The sequence below is a fragment of the Nesoenas mayeri genome (assembly GCF_963082525.1).
Source record: "Nesoenas mayeri genome assembly, chromosome: 1".
Lineage (NCBI taxonomy): Eukaryota > Metazoa > Chordata > Aves > Columbiformes > Columbidae > Nesoenas > Nesoenas mayeri.
The window spans coordinates 138,374,655-138,399,621 of record NC_137541.1 but is presented as its reverse complement, the minus strand read 5'-3'; the positions used below and the strand labels follow the sequence as shown (position 1 = coordinate 138,399,621).

General features: G+C 46.1%; 1 protein-coding gene across 2 annotated transcripts in view; it reads right to left on the bottom strand.

Moving 5' to 3' along the window:
* Nucleotides 1-24,967, bottom strand: part of IGSF11 (immunoglobulin superfamily member 11) — a gene marked incomplete at both ends in the record, with an annotated part of 108,019 nt that overhangs the window by 36,278 nt on the left and 46,774 nt on the right. Inside the window, one exon of one of the 2 annotated variants that reach the window (XM_080349325.1) lies at nt 7,190-7,304. The exons of the other annotated variant lie outside the window; for it this stretch is intronic. Of the gene's footprint in view, nt 1-7,189; nt 7,305-24,967 lie in introns of those variants that run through there. 2 annotated transcript variants of the gene reach the window in all.

Here is a 24,967-nt window from a genome sequence, read left to right as displayed (position 1 = left end):
CACTGAAAAAACCTTCCAGGCTTTTGGCTTTTGCCTTGTGATTACAATCAACAGATGGTGATTATTTCACAGGCTGGGGCATCTGGTCAGCTCCTAGCCAAACATAAATAAAAGACCTTTGCGTGATTTTATTGGGCATTCTGGTCCACAAACAAAAACAAGGTTGTGAGCGAAAGAAAAAAGGCAAAAGAGGAGATATGTTTAAAGACCCCTGGTTTTGGAGATAATTCAGTTCCAAGAGAAAAGCCTTGGGGAGCTGGGGAATAAATACAGTCTCTTTACTGAAATGTGCCCCTTGCACTAATGATCAGAGCTCAGCACTCATGAAACTGATGGAAATTTCTGAGCCAGAAACTCCCTTGTCATGAATTAAACTTAAACCTTTCACCTTTATCTGGGCTTTTCAGGCCAAATGAACCTTCAGGCTTTTTTATAGCATCTTTCACCCAAGCATTGTAAAGTGCCTCCCCTTAAATTCCAGGCAAGTTTTAGTCCATCTGAGAATGGAAGGAATACATCGAAGGTACTGCTCCTGCTTTTCATCATGGAAAAATGACAACCAAGCCACTGCATGCTCTCCCCATATGCATATTTCCCAGCCATAAGAGCCTCAATATTCTTGAACTAACCACAAGAAAAACTCACCTCCCAATTTTTGTGCTTCCTGCAGCCCTCACCTCCCCATGAAGCACTGCTCACCTCAACACCGCGTGGTGTACGCTGGCTGTGTGCCTAACCACTGCCCACTGAGTGGCTGAACTCACAACAGAAAAGGGAAGACCTAATTGCAGCAGACTAATTACCCTCTTAGATGGGAGGTATGGGGCTGTGTTTCAGGAAGACGAATTCCTGGATGACAGAGGCTTTGGGCATGCATGTGTGCAAACACCTCCAGAAGAAATGCAGTGACCACATCTGTTGTTCCTGTGCTTCGGTTTTGTCACGCTCTGTTAGCACACAACTCTGTTTCATCCCAAGCACACATGAAAGGATGACAGGTTTTACCTCTGAGCAGCACAGAGACTACAAACCTCAGTGAAGTAAGGTGAGGTTATTACTTAGTGCCTGCATCTCGCCCAGCACCCCAACAAGTGCCCCCACTGCCTTGCTGCATATGAAAGCAGCTTTTACCACCTCACTGCTCTCCCCTTTGCTATTCATGGCACTGCAGTCCTCCCTCGCCTGATCTGCAGAAAAGCTTCAGAGACTTCATTGGTATTTTGTACTTTAGGACAATGGCTGAAAATTTGGAAAGCACTCATCCAGAGAGCAATTTTGTTAGGAAAACAAGGCAAACACCTTTTGTTCCTGCCTTACACATGCCTCTGGGTTACTCAGCCACTATCTGCTAAATTAAGGCCAGCAGCTGTGCTGGCCTTAAGAGCTTGTCTTGTACCAAAGCCACAGCCAGCCATGACTTCGTAGCCATTGCCGTGAGGCACACATGGCTGTCTTGAACTCTCCGGCAGCTTGTGCAGAATCCTCACCCGCCAATTGTGAACACGCAAGCTCTGCTCCATGGGCAGCACAAGGAAAGGGATGAGGATCTCCTCCAGGTTCCCCATCATCACAGCTCGCATTACGACATACCGCTGAACAGTTTCAGCCTCCCTCCCAGGTAGAATCATCGGAATTTGGCCATTTCATTACGTGCCCGGCAGGACTACAGACGAGAGTGGAATTAGATACTTGCTGTCTAGCTGAGGAGGAGAGAGAGAGGGACACCCTCCGGCCCAATTTATGCAGCGGCATCAGAAGGCAATAGCAAAACAGGGCACATGGACACGTAGTAAAGAGTGAAATCTCTGCAGAAAACACACGTACGTCATGGAGTAAGGGAAGGAAATTACATTACACTCTGCCTGCACAGGGAACAAGCTTGGCTCTGAAATAAAAGAGCAGCACACTACCCCACCATCTCCTATTAAACTGATGGACTACGTAGCTGTGCCCAGGGCTTCTCAAGATAAAAAGGTTCATTTCCTTAGAGAGCAAGATTTCAACCTTCCCGACCTTACTGGGCCTGTGCATGTTTACCCATTTTAATTTCAGATTAGCATCTCGCATTTTCAGTACCTAGGGGATTACTGTTTTCTCCTGTGCAGCAACGGCAGTTCATAAAAGTATCAGTTACCCTCCCCCTTGTTCGCAAAATCAAGGCAGATTTGACCAGATGGCACATGCTCCTGCGCTCTGTGTCAGGCTGCATTAATTCAGGGGAAATGAACTCTCCTCCAAAACTATATTTATTTCAGACACCGCCATGCCCAGTTGCTGGGCTGTCCTCAGGAAAACCTTGAGCCAGCTCTTTTCCATGAACTTAGCACAGGAAAAAGGATGGCAAAGGACTTGCTGGAAGTCTCAGATGCCAGAAAAGAGGAGTACCCATGGGTTCCCAGGCTGCTGGAAGTATTTCAGTTCCCCTTCCTCGGGGCTTTGAGGAAGTAGCTGTTTCCCTAATGCTCAAAGTATCACAAAACAGAAGGTTCTCCCACACCTAGCTGGACCAGCCCAGTCACATCTTAAGGAAGTGCTGCTGAAACAGCTCAGCCTTTTTTGGGAAGGTTGCATTACACTGCCTTGCTAGGGTCAGGAATTGGATTCCTCCCAACAATGGAGAAAGGTGAAAGCTGTTCTGGTATGGTGGAAGGTACACAACTTGAGTTACTATCTAAATCCAGCTCTTCAACAGACCCACTTCTGCGGGGTTTAGGTAAGACATTACACCTATTTATAGCTCTGGCCACGCTGCCCGTTGATGATCCATTTCCTCCACCTTCTGCTGGAATAATTCTCACCATTGCTGAAGACAGTACAGTGTGAGTGCTGGAAAGGATATGGTTGGGTAAGAAATGCCCTTTGTTCCTCTCTGTAAAATGTTATTTACCATCTTGTGTAGCACACGTAACAACACCTAAGTGCTATACTATAATTAGTAAAATCATGCAGAGAAACTGTTCATGTGGATAATGATACTTTGCGTCCTCCCATGTGGGTAGTTTAAGGTTGAATTAATTCATGTTTGCCCAGCTTTGCGAGATCTATGGAAGAAAGGCTACTGTTATGCAAATAATTATTAAAAATGACTCCTCCTATGCTGCTCCCTATTAAATGTGTGCAATTTATAAGTCGAATGGTGTTTTTCTCCTTGCTGCAAGACAAACTGGGTTCCACAAATGGAAACATTGGTGTCAGTGTACCTAGCAAGGGAGAACGGCTCTAAAATGAGGGTATTTTTCTGAGATGGAAGGCTCAGGTTCTGGATCCTCCTTTCTATGCCACAAGCAATATAAGTGACCATGGAAGTCACTTGGAAGAGCAGTCACACTGCCTACTCAAGGCATCAAACTCAGGCACAGTTCAGAGGATCTCAGCACAGAGGTAAGCCCATGCAGAGGGAAATTCAGACCACCAAATACCATATAATGTGCCCAGAAGCGAATAATTATCTTCACTTCACAGACTGAAGCACAAACACTTTTGATAATAAAGCAACTCTTAGAGGTATTGTGAGCATAAATACACCACCCATGTAATACTCAAATCCTACAGGAAATAAGGACAGGTGTCTAACAAAGACAACTTTTAAGGACACTAGGGTCTCAATACAATGCAAGCATGAGGGGTTTGGTATCACAGACACAGTCTTTTGGAACAGATGTGCAAAACTGACCCACAGCTGACTGCTAAGGTCCCTGAGAGGTTTCCCACTGTGGGTGAAGGCAGGACCACACAGAGTAAGTAGGTAAGGAATTCCATATTGGACAAGGCTTCTCTCAGGTTGCAAGGTATATCATGAGCCACACAGGGGTCACGCCAACACAATACCCACAGGACTGTTGTATGACTGGCTGCCCAACAACAAATTATCTTTTTTTCATCTCGTAAAACCATGAGGACAGAAAAAGAGAAATTTGGCTATTACCATAGTCTTTTTAGAGCTTAATCAGCACTGTACAGGAATAGTCTGATGACTTATAAAAAAGAACAATTTTGTCCACATGCTGTGCAAGGCTGCTTGCAGATAGGACAGGGAACAACCATCAGCACAGCTGGTCTGATGTGACCCAAGCCCACATGCACACCTAGTTTGGTGAGGGACTTCTCAAACAGAAACACAGAGCGGTAGGAATTCAGTTACGCCTTTGGCTCCGAAGGCAGCAGCTTGTGTACACAGGGCTCCCGGGCTCTGACAGAGGTTTAACTGGGACCACCTCCACTGACAGATATTTTTGCAGATTTCCCACTGCACAGAAGTTTTCAGATGCCTTAGGCAAGACACAAGGTAGAAAGGTTTGAGATGGATGTCTTCCTGCATCTTCAACAGCTGCAGACACTAGAGAATATACAGTCAGAACTTTGCTCAAGGCAGGCTTTGAGGACCACAGGAGACAGAAATGATGCCTGCTCATCTTCCTGTAGTTCTGCAGATGCAATCCAGCTAAGCATCAAGGAAAACTGATTTGTGCCACATGAATGAGCAAGCATGAGGTGAAGGCACTCCTGGAACTGAAGTGGTAGAAAGAAGGTCCTTTTCCATTTTATTTTTCTTCTATCCTGTTTTCACAGTAGCTGTGATAAATAGATACTAATCATAACCACAGACGGTCCAGTATTTAGATGTGTGCCCTTCCCTGAGGCCTCTGGAAAAATGCATATTGTGTGTATTTGGATGAGAAATACAGTCAGCTCCATTGCTTGCATAGGCCTGCAGATTTGCTCATTCAGTCATCAGTCCAAGGCACAAACACTTGCAGCCCACTCACAATTACACAAAATCTTCAAGAAACAAACCAAGATGTTGTAGTGTATGTATGGATGCTGGTGTAGCTGCCAGGAAGAAAAATGTGTGCCCTAAGCCCTGTAGAGCGGTGTATCTAGTGATTTCATCAAGCTGATACGAAACATTCTAGAACACAACCTTTTTGAACTGTGGCAAATTTAACCTAAGAAAGATCTTCCTTGCTTGTCTTGTTTTCAGCTAAGGGAAAGTCAGATCCCTGGGTAAGGTTTCCAGCCACCAGGCTGACACACATGAATCCCTTCAATGTTAACTCCACAAGCAGCAGTAAATAGAGTGGGCAGGAAGGACATATATTGCTGACATTTTAGATAGATCTTAGTAGTTCAATCACATATAGATTTTTATTCCAGCCCAAACAGCTTTTCCTTAGGCTGTTTCCCACAAACAGGTTTGTGTCACTGGAGTCTTCTGTAGTAGCCCACTTTGGCTAGGATAAGACATCTCTGATTTGGGAGGATTTCTGCAAATGGACTTCTCTAAGGACTGAGACCAGTTTTAAAATATCATACCTAGTCTCCCCTATAGAAAGTAAAGATCATAAGATACTTTCTGTTAGCCAACAAGTGTCCAAGGACCAGACGAGGAATCCAGCCAAAAACCTTTAAAGATCCAAACCCATTAGACATGTGAGTAAAGTATTGTGTTACCTACACAGCCACAAGTCTTTAGCTAGAAACTTGCATCTCTCAGGGGCTTTCAAGGCTTTTAGGTCTTTTTGGCAAGAAGAAAACATGAGACTGGCACAGGAGAGAACACAAGGGTGGTAAGTCCACGTAGGTCACAAAGATGAGAACTTCACTTTTTTTTTCCTCTCTTGTCTAAAGCAGCAAAGAGAATATTCACGGGCAAGAAATATATTTAATTTTTTGAAATTACAGCAAAGATGTCAAAACTGAGGTGCAACTAGCCTATTGCTAAAGCTCAAGTTTTTCAGTTCACCATCCCAGGTAAAGATGCCATTAGTGATCATGCATTGTGCTGGTAAACCACAGAAACCATGCAATTGCCAGGATCACAACAGGACAGTTACTTTCTCAGCGTTCTGGTTAAACTTATTCTTTCAAAGAGGAATAAAAAGCTTCTTGAGCAGCAGAATACCTGAAGCCTGATTTCCTACAGCTGTCTGGTATGTGGCTTCTTAGGTGTCCAGTAACCCATCTGAATTCCCACTGCAGCTGCTGCAGCACTGAATAGTACCTTCCCACCCCTCTTCAACAACCATGAATTCCCTGCCTTTCGTCAACAGGTTATTCATGAATGACTGATCCTCAGTGAGTTTTTGGTTAGCTCTTGCTCTTCCTGTATGAAGTGTCTTTTCTGTAGAAGACTGTTCTGTCACTAGATTATACTTGCTACATAGAGCCCCTGGGTTTCACTGATAGGGAGATGCATTCACTTGCAGCTCTCATCAGGACAGAGGCCCAAACAGAAGCGTTCAAGAAACAAAGTGACAGGTTCTTTCTTGGATGCGGTTAGCTGTCTGATTGTTCTCTTGTAAGACTGGCCCTGGGGGATAGTTGTGACATACGACTAGTGTTATTCAGGATCTAGTACAGCTTTCGCATTACAGGTAACATATGACCAGCATCAGGAGAAGAAACACTAATCAGATGACTTATGAGCCCTGAAAAGACCAGGCAAGGTGTGAAATAAAAGACTCCCTTCCAGACCTGAAGACTCATCACTGACCAGCGAACCGGCATTGGCCTTGGCAGTCGTGTCTATGAACTCCACTCTCAGCTCTACATGATGAAGCTTGAGACTCACAATGAACCACTTCATGTAACTGACACCCCCAGCACAGATGAAGGCCAAAAATTTATTGTACCATGTCTGCCAGGCCATGAGAAATGCCAACACTTTGTGCTGTAGCAGAGGCACAGCCAAGAGGAGGAGACCAGTTTCCACATTTTACAGTTCAGCAATCCCCCAGACCTGCTGATGAAGAACACTGCTCTTTTGATGGAAAGGGTGAAAGGCCTAAAATATCCCCTATTAGTCCCACTACAGCCTGGCTACAGCACACATAAAAAATGCAGGAGTTGGTGTATGGCAAGATGCTTTTCCAAGGGAGGAATGTGCAATTTAATTTATTTACAACAATTTATTTACACTCCTTTCTTACTTCACCGGCAGCTCAAAAGATGCACAGCCAGCATGACACAGATGTTTCAGGATCAGCTTTTGTAATGGAAAAGATGCTGGGAATAAATCATACATTCGTGAATTACTCTTGGCCAATGGGATACCCCAGTGTAATTAAACTCCCCATTTTAAAGACTAGTAAATTGAGACACGAAGCATCAACCTGATCTATCATGATCCCACAGGCAATGAATGACCAAGGCAGGAACAGCAGCTCTCCCTAGCCTCCCAAGAAGGCACACACATCAGCAGGAATAAAGAAGGCACATCTGCTTTCTTGATGCCCTGCATCCTCTTTTCAAAATCCCTCCTTCTATCTGCAGGCTTGTGATGCGCTCTTAGCACTAGTGTCAGCCCTCCATGTACACCACTCATCATAGACCAGGCTTCACAGGACACTTCCCACTTGCTTGTTTGCTAATGGATATTATTTTTAAAAAGTAAGAGGTGGGGAGGAGGGGGAGGATGAGGGAGCCCAGAGTGAAGGTTGCCACTGTGCTCAGTCTCTATGGAAATAATCCACAATGCTAATACGTCCTAAAATGATAATAAAGCCTGTGTTCTCTTATGTAATCCCATAGTAAGAAAGAGCTCTGTCGGCTTGCCTGACAAATGATATCTCTGTAACCTTGAAGGGGATTATTTCTAAAATACACAGGGCAGAAAAACAAAGCAACACACATACACACAGGCACACACAAATCCATCGGATGCAGCAAAAGGACAAACAGCTCCAGCCGAGCTTCTGCATGTTGGCCCCATGATATTGTGTCTCTGCCATCAAATGGGGAAAGGATCCCCTGGCAATGCAGCAGCTCTGAGCCAGCTCTTCCTCTGCTCACAGTCCCCTCTTCCTCGCCAGGCACCTGAGCACCAGGAGCAGACAAAGGGCAGGTTTTTCCCCTCTTGTGTCCTCCTTCCCTCCCTCCCCCAAAATGAACATTCAAAGCCCCGGCAGCTGGCCAAATCCAGTTTGCCTGCGTCACCGATGCACGTGGACTCACATCTGTCCTGCCCAGTGGTGATGAGCCAGGGCTACGTGCATCCCTGAGGAGGATTCATGCCCCCAAATCCATCAAGTTGTGTGCCAGCAAGGAGGGAATCACACTTTTTCTGGGCACAACCGAATGGCACTGTAAGGTTGCTCAGTTTGTCTTAAACATACAGGAAGGCAGGTTTAGAGGCTGGGGTATGAACGTTTCGGATCTCTCTCTAAGTTTGGCTGATGAACCATAAACCAAAGCCAGGCAGCTCTTTGCTCTTGTGCCTCAGGTGCAGATCAGAAATAAGGCACTGCCAGATTAAAGTCATGCTACACAAACAAATTGCAGTATACACCCACGCAGGTAGTCTTTTGACCACCTTCCTTCTCTCCCCGCAGATGGTGTCCCTCTGCGAACACAGAAGGGGTTACACTAGGTCACCCTGGAAACCCATCAGAGGCGCTGGTCTAATGCAGTAATTGCTTGAGCAAACAATCCTGTCCTCACATGGACCAAACAGCCGCGAGACCCCTCTTCAAGGACCTGCGAACCAGACAGTCAGGAGGCTGACCCTAGGAGACTAGTCACATGCAACAATATTAGCACCAAGCTCTTATCTTGGTGCCAGCAAAAGATGGTGACTACTCCAGTATCTCTTTCCCACAGATGAAAGAAAGCATGGGAATATTTAGTGAAGTGCCAGAAAACTTTCTTGGGAATGAAAGATGACATCAGGCGGGTTTCCATGCCTGATTGAACATTCACCCTTTCATGATGGGCTGCATTTAAGAGACTTTTAATATTTTCTCGGTCAGCAGGAGATGAATGAATAGGGAGTGTCAAGTCAGAGAAAATTTCTGAAGGCAGGAGAAAGGAAATTCTGAAGAAAAATGAGTCCTAACACTTAAAAATATGTTAAAAAAAAAAAAAAAAAAAGATGTTAAAAGACATGTTTAAGGGACCATAGCCTTTACCAGTCAGTACACGCAGAGAGCTCTAATTCATACTAGATGTATGCAATGTGACTAATTAAATAAAGGGTTACAATCATTATTCACAGCAGTCACATTTTTTAATTAATAACCTTGTAATTGGTATCGACTTAAACCAACTGATGACAGTCTTATGACAAGCCATTCCCAGCCAAGCTTCCTACCCTATTGCCCTCAGGTCAGGAAAACAGTGAACTCCATTATCGGGCAGAAGCTTTCCGCCCAGCACCGGTCTCCTGCCTGGGCCACAGAGAGGTCATCCCATGCACGAGACGCAGCAGCCACCCACCTCCGCAGTCTTGCCTTGCCTTTCCTTTCTGCTTGGCTCCCACAGGTCAGCATCTAAAACACCAGCCCTTTCTGGTGCAGGGATTTCCTTATAGGGAACTACAATTAGGAAAGCTGATCTCACAATCAGGGCTGTCAGAACCTCTTCCCAATGCCACCCTGGTGAAGAAAGCAAAGGCTTATTCACCTCCAGGCATTCATTTCCAGGAAGCAGACAGAGCAAATCTTGCCCCTGTGTTCAGACATGGGCTCAAGAAATTGAAGTCCCTCACCTCCAGATGTGCAAGATATGGTAATTTTAGACATCTCTGACGTAACTGCAATACGCAGCTTGGACATGCGTCTCTGAAGCACAAGGGAAGGGAAAAAGGGAAGCGTTGTCTCTGCAGCAGCTCAAGCCAGGGCCTCACCTAAGACAAGTCACAGCTAAAAAGAAAGCCCTGGGACAACATTTCTGTCCTGAAGCTCATTTACAGAAAATTTTGGGATAAGTTTACTTCCAAAAAGAAAAGCATAAGCCACCTGGGTACAGAAGTTGTCACAGCAGCACCTCTATAAGGCTCTCCCTGGCTGCAGCACCAGGGGGATGAAGAAGCGAAACTACGGGTCTGGCACCAGGGTTGGGCTCGGGGCGTCCCCAGACACGGTGCACTGCTTCTCCCGCTCACCGGAGAGACTTGAAAAAGTCCTTTTTCTCCCTTTCACTTCGACAGGGCACCCACAGGGTCTCCCTTCAGCCGGCTTGCCCCGGAGGGCTTCCCCCCTCCACTACCAGGGAGCAGCGTTAGAGGGCAGTGCGCTGCCTTGGAAGGGGGTTCTTGTCCCCAAACCCTCGGGACACGGGCAGGGTGTCCCCCGGCTGTCCCTCAGCATCGCCACCGAAGGAGGAGGACACCCCCCCACCCCCCCGTCCAGGTTCCCCTCGCCCCCCTGCGGTGGCCGCTGCAGTGAACTCAGCCCGACGCCTCCCCCCCACCTCGTAGGCGGCAACGGGGAAATTCTGCAGGGGCTGCGTTTTAATTAGAAAATGCCGGGCTTTAATTAAATAAATGTGCAGCTGAATAATGCGATCAGGAGAATTGCCTGTGCTCTTTCATTTTGCAATTCAATTTATTTTGTGCTGTCCCCACATTTTTAGTTTTCGTATGCCAAAGACTTTTGCATTGATCACTTGGAGCTGCATTGCAGAATTTGCCAGGGACAAAGCTGGAAGTGCTGGCTGTTGAATAAAGGGCAGTTGGAACTTTTCACAGCTGGGGATGCATTGGAGGCAGCCTGTGTCTGCAGCAGAGGAACTGATTTTTCCATATTTTTGAGCACCAAAAGTTCCCACTGACCTTAAGAGGAGTTCAGCAACACTCCTGAAAATCAGGTGCAAAAGAGAAGGACAAAAAAATAAGCTGTCCCATCTGTAACTAGGGAGAGCAAGTGAGTAAGCATGCATATAGACACGCATGCAAGTGAGCACATAAACCGACAGGGAATCTTCGTTCCACAACTCTGCAAACCCTTCACTGATTTTCTGAGCACACAATTGTTAATTTTAAGGTCCTAGAAACCAAAATTACAAAACAAAACCAAGATTTTTGCTTTCAAAAGCCAGTTCTGGTTGCTAAGTGACTACAATATAGTTCTCTATCACATCATTTGAAAAACCCACGCACTAAGAGCAAGGAAATTGCTAGGTTAGGACATCAGGAATGTGCCCTAGCAAGATGATGAATTTTAGATATGTATTTGTATAACAGTAGCACTTAGACACCCCAGGGAGCCATTGTCTTTGGTGATGTTAAGAATAAAAGATGGTTCCAAAGAGGTCTTAAACAAGCTAAAACAGGGCACAACGAGTTGGTGTAAGAAACTGGAGCACAGACCTGGAAAGAAAGGAGGGCAAGGAAGCAGCTCTTTCAAGACTGAAAAGAAAATCCACCACAAATGGAAAAAAAAAAAATGTAAAGGAAGATTTCTACCAGCAGAACTGGTGACTGAGGTGGTATTAAACTATGTTTGGATGGAGAACCATGTGGGGGGTCTTTGGGGAAAGAACACAGAAATGTAAATGCATTGAATGAGGGGCTAAAATAGGAAAGTTTTAAAAATAAGGACAGAAGTTTGAGAGAACAAGGGACATCAGAGGAGCATCCTGCAGGAGAAAAAGCTCACAGTGAGGGTACAGACATATAGGTGAAAATCTGGTGGTAAAAATATGAAACTTTGATAGACTGCAGGTAAAGATGTAGTGAGAGCTGAACCTATCAGTTGAAGCAGCACAATCACTAATAGCTGCAAGCCAGCAGGCACTAGTTCAGGTTACTGTAGCAATATATGTAAAAGTGCTTAAACTGAGATAATATGATTCCTCTGTGCTTTATCAAGCATCACATAATGAAAAGTATGAAGCGACTTTACTTCCCTTCCCTAATAGCTCTGGAATTCTTAAGAAGGACTATTGATTTTATTTCCTAAATACTATTTTGCAGAATGCTTGTCCGTAAGAATAATTGTCAGTGAATAAATTAATCGGCTGACTATGCCTGTGAATAGTCTTTCTGCTTGCTGATTCTTAGGAATGCTGGCATCATTGTCTGGTATAAAGTCTGCATGTAGCTATAACAAACCCTGTTGTTTTGTAAATACCCCTTTATTCATGGAACAGTGCTACACTTTCCCATACAGCTCGCCTACATCCCTCTCAAACAGGAATTCCACATGCAGTGCCAAGCAGAGAACAAAAGACATATTTTGCCATGGACTTCAGAGTATCCACACACAGGGTACGTGCCTGGGAAATGGGTAGGGGACTGGCCCATTGGGACTCCAGCTACATGCAGACATGGTGCCTGGGGTCTTCTCCAAGCCTGAGGATCATAGCAGCACTGAGACCTGGGACACTGACCCAAGCATAATTGCCCACTAAATACTCACCACAAAGAAGCTCAGAAAAAGCAAGGGATTTTGCACAGATAATTCAGAAGGAAAAAAGACGAAACTTGATTGGTAATGAAATTAGAGAGGAGGACTTGCTTTTAAGCTTAAGTGCTATTATTACTGTCTATACATACAACACTGACATCTTTTATTGAGATCACACTGTGAGTTTGTGTGGGTGTACGTCAGTATTTTGTCACCCACACAGTTTTCAAACCTGCTGGTCAAAAAATTTAACAAAGCAGTAGACACCTCCAAGATTTATGTTCCTGTAAGTTTTGTGACATTGAGGGGATGAGTAAATTTGTGTTGTGACAAACTGTTGTAACAACTCAACAGCCAGCTGCCTAGTTTTGCCTGCCAGGCAATCAATCACCACACAGATTCCAAAGCCAAGTACTTGCCAGACCAGTATCTGGTCAAGAAAATAGGAAGGAGAGGAGAAAGTAAAGGGTATTTCCAAAGGTCACAAGAGATGTAGGAATGAGCTGAGTGTTACCATCTTGGGGGGGAGAGATGGAAAGCTTTGGCAGGGCACGGGGTGCCTCAAGATGCATGGACCCTGCAAATGCTGTGATGTTTGACCCTGGGGATGTCAGCAGAAGAAAACAGCATTGCAGGAGTGCTGGAGATGTAGGATAGGAACCTGCAGGCAGCCAAGATCCCAAATGAGCTCTTCTTTTTGTGTCACCAGCTGAAAACCTCATTTTCTTTAAAGCTCTATAAAAGGGGTAAGCACAGGTACCAGGCAGGTACAGATGCAAACTGGTATAAGCAAGCTCCTTGTAGGCATGACCACAGACTGCACAGCGATGTTAGCTACACATGCATGAGCAGCACTGTCCCCATTCACCTAAATGTTGTCAGCAAGCACAGAGAAATCAGAGCAAGCCCAAGCTGCATACCCTTGCTCATCACATCCCTACCTCACGCTCTGTCTGTCCCTGAGGTCACAAAGTCTGTTGTCTCTATTTCCAAACTGAGCTTCTGTACCTCAGAGGCTTATAAAGTGTGTTGAACGTCACTTTACATCTGAATGATGCCTGATCACTATCTGTAGAGACATTCAGAACAACTGAGTACCTACAAGCAACCTCTGCAACAAGCATTATCATCTAGCAGATAAGTTACAGAACTACCAGACCATCTGTGACCCAGGCTTTGGTCATCCTTGTGCCACAAAGCCCCATATCTTCAGACAAGTCACTTTGCCATGGCTATCCATGCAAAAAAAACCAACCAACCAAACAGGTCTGTATCCTTTCCCTCACTGCCTAGGAGGCACAGCAGTGGGGAGTTCAGGAGGAGGAATAATTTAAGGTTAATAGATTAACTGCTCTGGGATCTCCCAGTGACACTGCTTCCTGGTCTTGAACCAACAAATTTTATCTCTGTAATCATCCGAGTGAAAAAACAGTTCATGCAGCCCTGCAGGTCCTTGGCCATCCTCTCCTGCTTCCATCTTGTAGCCCCTTATCGCTGCAGTTCCCTGCCAGTGATACACAAGCATCTCTAGCGTGCCACAGGTTCGGAGCGGTAACCGAACACGGCTCCTCAGAATAGACATGTTCCCCCTCAGGGCTTCCACCCTCTGCATCTTCGGTAATCCTACCCCACCGGGGCAGGGGCTGGAGGCAGGAAACCAGCTAGCAAAACAGGAGATGCTCAAGACTCCAGGGATTAACTCTATCCACCAGGCGCAACTGCTGCCCGAGTCCTTCTCCCCACCCCATCCTCAAGTCTTCGTAACAGGTGGAGGAGGGGGTGGCCACCACCCTCGTAAGAATCCCCACACACATGCCCAAGGGCTGGATATAACCAGGTACAGCCAGAGGCACCCTGGCAGAGGGATGAAGACGGCAAACCAAATAAAGACATGGAATTCGGCGCCCAAGTGGAGATAAAAATACATGGACTTCGCCTCTGCCCTAAGCAGAAGGAAGGGCTGAGAGAGTTCACTGCCAAACCAAACAAATTTCATTCTGCTCTTCCCGAAAGCTCTTAAAAGACACCACAAATATGGACTCAACTACAACATGGAAGCCAGGCCAAGCATGCCAGGAGCCCTTCAGCAGCGCTGGCAGACACTACTCACAGGCATCACATGTGTTGTCAGCTGTGTACTCACGCGGTGGGTGACCCGGACCTGTTGCAGGGGTTTCTCTCAGGCCCTGGGCCAGCAGAGTCAGCGTTACTCCTGGAAGAGGGCTCCCATAGGACCCATAAGATTGGTGCCACCTCACAGGTAAAGTGAAACTGGGTGTACAAGCTCTGCCAGGTCCATGCAGGCTTGGAGACTGGGGATCTACATGGCACCCCAGGAGACACTGCCAAGAAGGAAGAGCTGTCCAGGGCTCAGAGGAAACAAGGAGGCAAGGGCAGCCAGAGGCTGGCAGATAAACGTGATGAAGCAGGGAGACAGTTAGGCTTCTTGGACAGGTATGGCTGGAAAAGGAGCCACTGTCCTCAAGCATCCTGCCCTGGACACTGGGCAAAGTCCCATGACCAAGTGACTGGTGTAAGCATGTAAGACAAGGAGAAGCAAGGAGGGAAGCTGTTGGAGAAATGCAGGAGCAAGGGTAAGAGCCCCTGGTTGTGCACAGCTTTGAGTGAGAGGAATTGGGAGACTAGGGGAGACACAAAGGAGGAATGAGTCTCAGAGAAAAGTAAAAAGAAGCAACAGCCACTAGACTGAAAACACAGACTCCATTTTTCCTGCACCACTGAACTGAGTCACTTAGCCCTTTATGAGACCAATGATGTACTAGAAAGAAACCCACCCTCTACCTGAGCAGATGAGGCATTTCTAGTGCAGGGCACATGAGAAAAGGTCAGAGAGCTGCCCTGAGTCCACCTCTGGCAGCACAGAGCAGCACCGTGGTGAGCAAGGCACACAGCACGGGCAGGATGGCAGCACAGTGTGCAAGGCAGCAGGACTGCAGCGGTGAGGAGACCAATCAGACTTGACACACTGGGGGGGACTGATGAAGGGGACAGTTTGGTGGGCTGGAGCCCTCAATCTGAAGGTACTTCACCTTTCACAGAGGGCTTTGAGTTTGGTGCCATCATGTTTCAGAGGAGAATCTTGTGTTTCATCCACTCTGTGAGACACAGCTCACCTGTAGTTGCAGCCCTTTTGATCTAGCTGCTCTCCATTAACACAGGACAGACCACTGATGCAGAAACCCAATGAGAATGTGAACAGCGGGAAAAAAAAACCAAAAAGCTATAGAGCTATAAAGAGGTAAATCTCAATATAGTTTGTGTGTGATGTACCAGACTCAGCAGAGCAATGGATCTGCTCCACTACCCAGTGGCTAGTGCAAGTCTAACACAATGGAAGACATTTTCACCTGTGTAACAGAGCAACCAAGGAACACAGGATAACAGGAAAAGGACAAAGCCTGCCAGTAATCTGGAAGCCTACAATGAAGGTGTCACTTGTGCTGTGCATCTCTTGAGACACAGAGAATGACACGTGCATCATTTGGAAAAGAAGATATACATTTAGGTAGAGCAATTCAGAGGAAAACAAACAAACAAGCAAGCAAGCAAAAAAAACACAGATTTTGCTAATGTAGCAATAAATGCAATCAATACAGATTGCTGGAGCAATCATTTTGTCTGAAGAAAATGATATCTACAGATATCATGATCAATAATGCAGGATTCTTTAAATATCTCAAGAACAAGAAATTTTAGCGCCTAGACTGAGTACCTTGGTTTGCTGGTACTGCCTTACTTCAGAGAAACACAGCCCTTTTAATAGATAGATTTACTGGAATTAGGATTATGTCTATATTTCACCAGCCACCTTCCACAGGCAGTTTCCTTCCTGCTCCCCAGATGACTTCCAAGCTTCACCAATCTTACGGCTTGGAGGTGCCAAACTGGATGAGGCAGACCCAGCGTGCTCTGCAGCATTGAGAGCCAGATACTGACATGCTGATAGGGGCAGCGAACTTCTCACCTATATGCAAGTTTTTAGCAAATTGAATGCAATGTGAATCACACACTTGGGGATGCGGTATCTATGTTAACTGCTTTTACATAAAATGCACTTTAATTCAGCTCCTTCCTATATTCCTCCCCACCCTGTAACTATTAAGGACTTTACAAGAAGTCTCTGAAGCAGAGGAGCTGTCAGGAGGCTGAGCATGAGACAACAGGACTCTTCACACTTCAGCAATACAATGAAGGCTGTTAAGAGCTGCTGTATTCACACTTTTTCTGGATATTATTGCTCTAGTGATTCAGAAATTAACTATGCCAGTGGTTACACTTTTGGGTTTAGGTCACCCATCTCTGGACCTAGCTGACTCACCTCTCTGAGAGCAACTATTGCAAATGCCTTTTGCAATTGATGGCAGAAAACCTGCTCCAAACTTGGGAGCCCCCCACCACATTCTCAAACACCCAGCTCTATCTCTGAGGTATGTTTGAAAGGAAGGGGAAAAAAACTAACAGAAGCTGAGATTTGTCAGTATTGCTGAAATTCTGTGAGCCTGGCAGCAGATAGGATCGTAAGGATGGCAGCTGTAGTTTGAGAGAGATCAGGTAATGGCTTAATGGGAAGGGAAGAAGGAAGAAGACAGTTGATCTGACAGGAGATAGAGAGGGGCAAAATGGAGCACAAAGCAGAATGTAGTGACAGAACTTGTCTGGAAATATCTGCACAGGTGATGGTAAACCCTCACAGGAGACAAAAAAAAACATGTCCTGGAAAAGTTGTGGGAAAATGCTGTATTTGGTAAAGGGGATTCTCTAGATAAAATAATTTCCACCTTCAGCCCATTCTGACCACATAATAATTACCCAGTTCCAGCAACAAACTGGGGCAGCAACCCACTGGGAGGACTGATAATCAAAAACAGATGACATGAACAAATCAACGCATACATATATGCACACACACAAATGTATGGAGGAAATTCCTTAGTAATTTACTGTTGTGTACCTTAGGCTGCTTCAAAACGCTCTCCAAGGCAGACAAAGAAGGCTTTGCCCTCCTGTGTCTATCCTGTGACATGTAGGCAAATGAGGCTGGCAGAGAAGCCTTCCTACGGAGTATTAGGCGCCAGCTATTTTGCTGGAGGCAGGACACCCAGTGCTCTCACATAAAGGAGAAAAAGGTCCTGTTTTCACCAAATTCTGATGGTGAACTCTCCCTGGACCGGGGACAGTCATACCCCCTCAGGCATATCTCTTGGGAGTGAAATATTGAGTGTCTTCGTGTGAACAGCCCAAAGATACAAAGTGCTAGAAAGAAACCCTATAAAGCAACAGTAGCACAGGACAAAGAGCTCTTCCCAACATGCAAGGCTGCAGTGTTGGACTACTCAGCTCCCTATTTCAGTGCCTCAACTCAGTAGGCCCATCTGCTTAGGAGAGCCCAGTGCTCCTGACTTTCCCCAGACAAGTATCTTTGCTGCAGGGTTATCCTCAGCTCTTCCGTGGCTGTTGTCCCAGTTCACTCACACACATTTCGGACGTGGCATGTGAGCTCAGTCCTTGCTAGAGTCCCAGGTTAAATCCCAAGTGCTGGTTCCACTCCTGCAGATAACTCCTTCCTACTCAGCAGTGTGGGCAAGGAGTCCTCCTGGTCCTGCACATAAGTCTACGAAGATAGCACCTCTGTGCCTCACCTACACACTCATAACCATTAAAGCCTATCTTCCCTTTAAAGACCACATTTTGCCATGCTGTCCCCTGCATCAGCACTTCCAGAGCAGCAGGCAAAGGAAGCTGATGGGAAATCATGCACTTCCTCCACCACAACCTTACCATGTGTCAAGGTCAGGGACCGGTTGGAAACCCAGCTTATGGCCAGGGGGACCCTGAGTTTGGAGATTTGCACTCACATCTGCCACCATATGATGATCCTGCACAACCCAGGTTTGTAGTAGGATTTCAGGCCAGGAAAAATTCAAAGCCCTCAAGCTATATATCAGAAAGACGAAAAATCATATCCTTCATCCTCGGCATTTACAAAAATGTGTAGCAGACTCAGCAGCAACTTCCAGCTGAGAGACTGACTGATGACCTGTAATGAGAACAAAGGCACCTGAGAAATCACCCAGAGCACGAGCTGCAACACTCAGCCATCTCTCAACTGCCGTTGATTCAGGAAAACCATCATTTGAGGTAAGTAAGATTCACTTAAGAAAACTTGCCTCTACTATGGGAAATCTCCATAGCAGGACTTTGGCAGATGCTGATTCGCACAAGTTTTCACTGAAGCTTTCTGCGCTGAAATCTGGGTCTGCCATTCAGATCAACTGTCCATGTGGCTCTTCAGGACTATTTGCATTGCACTGTGTGTGTAGGGAGGTCTGGGAAGGTAACCTCTTCTGCTGTTCACACCTCTCCCACTACAATACACAGCTTCCCTGCTGCACAGGCACTGGCAAAAACAGTTGGCTAGTGGTCTTCCAAAGCCCACATTCCCAACTGAGCAGCTCTACACCCTGCAGCACAGAGTGCAATAAGAAATGCCACACTGAGGGAGAGGATATGAGGTCACCTAATACAGCTGGGAAAAGGCACACTTCCCCTCACAAAGCAGGAGTAGTAAGCTGCAAGGTAGGTGCAGGCTGAAAGCCATGCTGCCAAGGCTCAGCCTCCACCAGAGCACCAGTCCCTGCAGCACACGGCCACTGGGTTCGGGTTGTGCAGGTGCTTTCCTCCCATGATGGCTTTGAAGTCTGCCCATTCATCTGATCTGCGAGTTATGTAATCGCCAGAGGAAAATAGGGTTTGTTTGCTTGCTTTTTGCTTTAATAGAAGTCATGTAATCACTTTAGATTTAAGCTCCAGTCCAAATCGGACTATTTTTACATTTCAGGCTTGATCTCTCTGGAAAGAGGATGAGTCCTTTTGCCCAGCTTACACAGAATGAGTTGTGATAACACAGTGACTGCTGGAAGACTACATGGAGAGCAGCGTGTCCTCGCTCATCCCGAGCCCTGGGGTGCACTCACTGGCTGTTCAACCCATAGATCGCTGGGAGATGGTGGAGTAACCTGAACTGCGTGGCCTGGGCAAACCTTGAATACTCTTTCATTTCCCAATTCTTGCTCCAGCTTTCTTGCAGCTGTACATCCCACTGCCACCTACCCAGAAGTAATTAATTCTCTATTTCATCCCAGGTTTTGAGCTTAGCACTTTCTTCAGCTTTTCTGTCTAGTAACCAGCAGCCTTTGCATTTATGATACTTTGCTTGACATTAGCTGTCACTGTGCATGTTACTTACCACCTAAACACTGAGGTGCTAACTTTCAACCAAAGGAACCGACAAAAGATTTGCACATTTTAACAAACCATACCTTTCATTACATGGGTGCTCCCCTGCACACTGAGAAAGCCTTAATAATTTGGAATAAAACACGCTTCTCCGCTATGTTATGCCCGTTCCCCACTACCACCCCATTTCTCCCCATTTGCAGCAGACACTGCCCTCTCCTGCAGACAGTCCACACTTCAGAGGTGCTTAGAACTTGGCCCAAGCCATCATAGAAACAAAATCTGTGGGTAGACCTTCCTCAAAGTGCAGAGTGTTTACAAACGGATTTATTGCCCCAGGCCCCATCAGTAGCTGGTTTTGCTCCTTGTCAAACGATTTGGATTTCACTCAACACTTTTACTCAGGCAGAAACGCCCATCATGTTGGCAGCAGGATTAAAATGGCATGTGAGCAAGCCAGGGTGAAAATGTCCCCATTAATTTTTCATCTTTCCTCAGGCAACTCTGCCTATAGATCTACACAGGTATTAAGACAGCCTTGTCAACTAAAACTGTTATCTCGTCTTCCTCCTGTGTCCCCAGTGCACAGCCAGCAGAGCTGTTGGCACAGCAGTGGAAGGCAGCGACCCTTTTGAGGAGAGTGACTGTGCCCCTGCCATACCGGGGGATCTGGAGCACCTCCTGAGGCTGAGGGCAAGTCCCCATGGACCGAACACATGACTTCAGTCACCCTTCTTCCACAGGACCCCCGGGGACAGCTGTGGCCAGAGAGTGTTTTCCATGGGGAGTTTGATGCCAGGTAGTCCTTTGTGCTAGCTACCACTGGGCAACCATCACTTTGAATCAAAAGTGCTTACACAGCCTAGAGCATCCCTCCGCTGCACACCCTCAGCCCTCTTCAGCGGGGCACACAGAGGTCAGACCATGCTGGGGAATCGCGTCACTGCGAATGGACGTCTCACTGGGAGATACCGAGATGCTGCAATTGAAATCCTCCCGTCATCTGCCCCAAAGCTCTTAACAACAGCAGCAAGGGTGATCCCACCTCCAAGTTCACAGAGCTGCTTTGTTCCAACCCATACTCAGTGCCCTCTTCCCTGGCATCGTGTCTCCCTTCAGCCCTCCCCAAAGAGAGAGGCACTGAAAGAGATGTCAAAAGCAATCATCCCTGTAAAACACAAGAAACTTGTAGCCACCCTTCCTTAACAGCCCCGATACAGCCAGGCCTCCCACTGGCTCTACTCCCACAGTCACTGAACCTGAACAGGCAAAAGTCTATAGCAGAGCAAGGAGACCTTCATGGGAAAAAATGAAATGTTGCCCAAGGTGAGTTTTCAGAAGGTTGTTCTCTCCATCAAGCCCAGGCTGGGAGAGCAACCTCTCCCACAAGAGAGCCATGCTGTTGGAGAACCAGGCTTTCAGGCCAGAGGTGAAGCTGAGGACCAAACCACTTCTAGCCATTAGAGATCCTGTGGTCTTCTTGTGTTCTTTTTTTTTTTTTCATGAGATTAAATGTGATAAGCCCAGTATCATGGCTAAATTTCAGCTCAGGTGATTACATGCTCCCTATCTTATTCCCACCCTCTGTCCCTCCACAGGTCTGACTAGATGGAGTAATGGCAAGCCAATAATTGCACAATAACTTACACTCATTTTACAAAGGAGACACAGCAAACTCAGCAAACCAAGCTCAGAGAAGACTCTGTTCAGAGGTATTTGAAGCCAAAGAGACTTTGACAAGTGCAGATAAGCAAAGTATTTTAACTGTCTACCAGGCAGGATGCTTTCTTAAAAAGCTGATGAGAAATTTGAACATTTCTGTGCATTTGATTGCATGCCTGATCATACATCCTATTGCTACAGATCCAGCCTTAAAATATAGCTAAGTATGCAGCCTTACAATGCATTCTTGATGAAAGGACAATTAACAATGAGAACTATGTAAGTACTAGACTTGACCAGATGGTAGAAAGATTTTTGCATTTTCTCATCATACAGTTACCGATGGCTCTGCACCATCATCATAATAGCTTTGTTCTCCAGCTGTATAGTCATAATTGCATTTTATTTTTGTGTTTCTTTGCAAATTAGTGCTAAGCATGGCTCTCAAAATGGCTGCTTTTGTTCCATATAGGACCCTTCCCTCTCCATGCTGGTTGGCTCTAACTTCTGTTGTGACAATATGTTTATCTTCTCTAATATTTGTTTACCCTTTTTTTATTCCATCTATTTTCTTTGAAATACGTTTTTAATTAGATGCACTCTTTTCATTGCCTGCTAACACATTCATTTAGAATGTGCAGTGCTCACTACTGCTGTAAATCTTTCTTGGATGCTTAAAAGGTTAAGTCTATTTCTTGCAATAACCTTTGTCTGGCCAAGTTATCAGTCATACACCACAGATAAGATAATCCCTAAGGAGACCAGTGATATTCAAAATGTATTCAAATCTTTTTCCTTTGGCAACGAGGATTTGTGAACATTAGGGCTAACAGTATCACATCACCACAGTAATAATTATTTTTTACTTCTAGAGAGAATATACCTTGCACAAGGGACACAGGACACTCCTCCTTCTAGACTCATGGTATACTTGAAATTTCTGGAGATATTGTTCAACACGATGCCGTTCTCTTTGAAATCGCACCCGCTGCTGAACCCCTGAGCCTCCAAGCCTCCTGTGGGGAGCAAATTCATTTGCCCTCTGTGTATTTCTCTGAAATTTCTCAGAAAACTAGGAAGCACTAGGTCCGCCTCGTTCAACGCTACACCAGGGATACTAACCTCCCATTTGTTTTCCCCAAGCTGGTTCCCAGGAAGAGGTGCAGGAGATGAAGTGACAGTGCTAAGAAATGAGCGCTCCTTCTGTTCCTCCAGCAGCACGAGTGGGACAGAGGCCAACCAGGCTAGGACACTCCAGAGACAGCTTCAGCTTTGCTAAACAAGGCAGGTACCAGGTTTGCGCAGATAATTGGGAAGCATCTGGGGACACTGACTGCAACTGGCAATACTGCCCACAACAGCAGTTTGCCCTTTTTCCTCTCCCCAGGACGGTCACAAGGAGCCCTGGTCCCCCCACAAGCTGTACAAATAAGGCAGCACTTCTGGACTAAGGAGACCATGCTGAGGCACAGCGAGGTGACCTACCTTCACCCAAGTCAGTGACAGAGCTAGAAACAGGGTTTGAACCAGGAAAAGGAATCAAAAAAACCTGAAATAATGCTTTGCTGACCTCTCAATTTAGCCCGCACCTTGCTACCGCTTCCTTCACGTCAGGCTTAGGGACTGTGCAGCTATCTAATGAGTCAGTCCTGGGTGCAATTGCAAATTCCAGGACACGGGAGGTAGTGGAAAGTCATGGACGGGCAGGCAAAGGGTTGCAGCATGGTCTCCAAACAGCTTACACTAACCAGACCCACGCATTAGCAGCCCTGACTCTCAACCATTTGTTACCTCCTCAGGTGTACAACAGTTGGACACCTATCTCAAGCCAAGTAACTGAACCACTTCCAAGATAAGCCAGGCTCTCCTCAGCACTGCTTCAGTGCTGTAATTAATTCACCAGTCTTTCTTTTTCCCCTCCTGGTGCCAGGTCAGCAAATTCACTGTTATGCCAGTTACTAAAACTGTATCTCTCTCTCTGGCAGTTTATCAATTTTATTGGTGTGAATATGTCTTCCCCAGACAGCCTTCTGAAGTAAACATACAGTAGAACAAACAGCTGAAAGTGTGCAGGACAGATAGAGCAAGAAGCTTGCATGATACATTGGGCAGGAGACTGGGAGACTGAGATGTAGCCTGTGCACAAGGTGGAGAAGAAAGCATGCATGAACAGAAGAGAGAAATCACCCGTACCCAAAGAGGCTGTGGGACTGTTCCTCTAGGACCAGGGGTGGGCAACACTGGCATTGCTTGTGCTCATAACCACCCAGTGGTTCACAGGAGCCAGGGCAAGATGTGCAGCCCTGGGATGGCTTTCAGCTAGCCTCTGCAATGCCTCTCCAAGCATTTGCTTTTGCAGCAAGACATGTCTGGTTTCTGGGATGCTGTGGGAAGCCTGCTGTGAAACACTGAGAAATAAGATGCATCCAGGCTGCCTGTGAGTTATCAGGTACAAGAAGCACTCCTATGTGATGGAAAACAAGTTGCTAAAATAAAGATATCAGCTCTCCAGCTGTGTAACCAGGGGTCTTCACTGTAGAGGCACATGTATACCAGCCTTCTCGGCTTTCAAAATGCTCCTCAGAATTCATTGCCATCTCAAAGCTGATTATATTTACCCTCCAGGTATTGTCTGCATTGTATTTTAATAATCTTCCCACCTGTTATTATTTTCTCTCCCAAATCTGTCACTCTTCAGCAGGGCTGTAATTTAACTCCAGCTGAAGGCAGCTCGGGTTTGGATGACAACGTTTTCTCTATTAGTACCTGCCAGAGACAAAGCTGAAGCTCATCAAATGATAAATTATCATAACTACCTTTCACTCTCCGAGATTTATTTAGATCGTGACACAGAGAAAAAGGCTGAAATAAGCTTGGTCGTCACAGCTCCCATGCAGACAAGTGTCTGTCCCTAATCATGATGTGACCCACCAGCCAGGGACGTCCACTGGCCTCAGAGTTTTCTAATGACAGTTGTGGCACCACGACACACATCCAGTGTGCTATTTTCTCCCATCTCTTCTCTTCCAGGGGAAGGTAAAAATCAAGACCAAATGCTGTTGTTCTGGCAGCATGTTAAAAGGAGAAGAAAGAGACGGGCACCGCACCATCTACCACATCTTCATGATGTTCAGGATGTATTAAAAGAGAGGGCAACATCCTCCCCTATTACACCGAAGTAAATCTGGTCCTGGTGAAAATACAACACACAAATACATACACATCACCCTCAGTATCAAATACAAATATACATGGCAGAACAGGGTAGAGAAAACTCCTTCCTGAACTTTGTGGGTAACAAGCAGAAGCCCACAGAGAACTTTGGCTTTTCTTGCAGAATTAAGAGAAGTCTAAAACAGGCTGACTCCAGAAAGCCAAGACTCTGCTATCCTGAAAATGCACATTCGAGCTAGCTCTTCTATGCTGGCCTCATATTTCCCTTGGCCAGCATATCTTTCAGCTGTGCAACATGACATTTTACATACCTAGCAGTACCAGTCAAGATTTGTAGCATCTCCTCCTTGAGAGGAAAGCGGGGGAAAAAAAATAATGTATCATTGCACTAAAGTAATTCTGATCTGGCCTGGGGGTATATTATGACGAGGCTTCACTCCCTGGTATGTTTCTAGACATTTCCATTTCCTCACTGTCACTTCCTCTCGGATAAGTTTGCCTGCACTATTTGCACAGTTGACAAGTCAACTGGAGATGCCAGGAGACTGACAGCTGCTTGCACAACTGCACCATCCTGCAACACAGCTTTCCTGCCCAGCACTGCCAGCGCCCCCAGGCATGACACCAGCCACCAACCTGCTCCCTATATCTGAAGGTCCTGGCCAAGGAGTTGTTCCATCCCTTGGCAGTGAGCAGGCAGGAAGAAGAGCAGGACCATGCACAGGTTTGTTCCTGAATGCAGAGTCAGT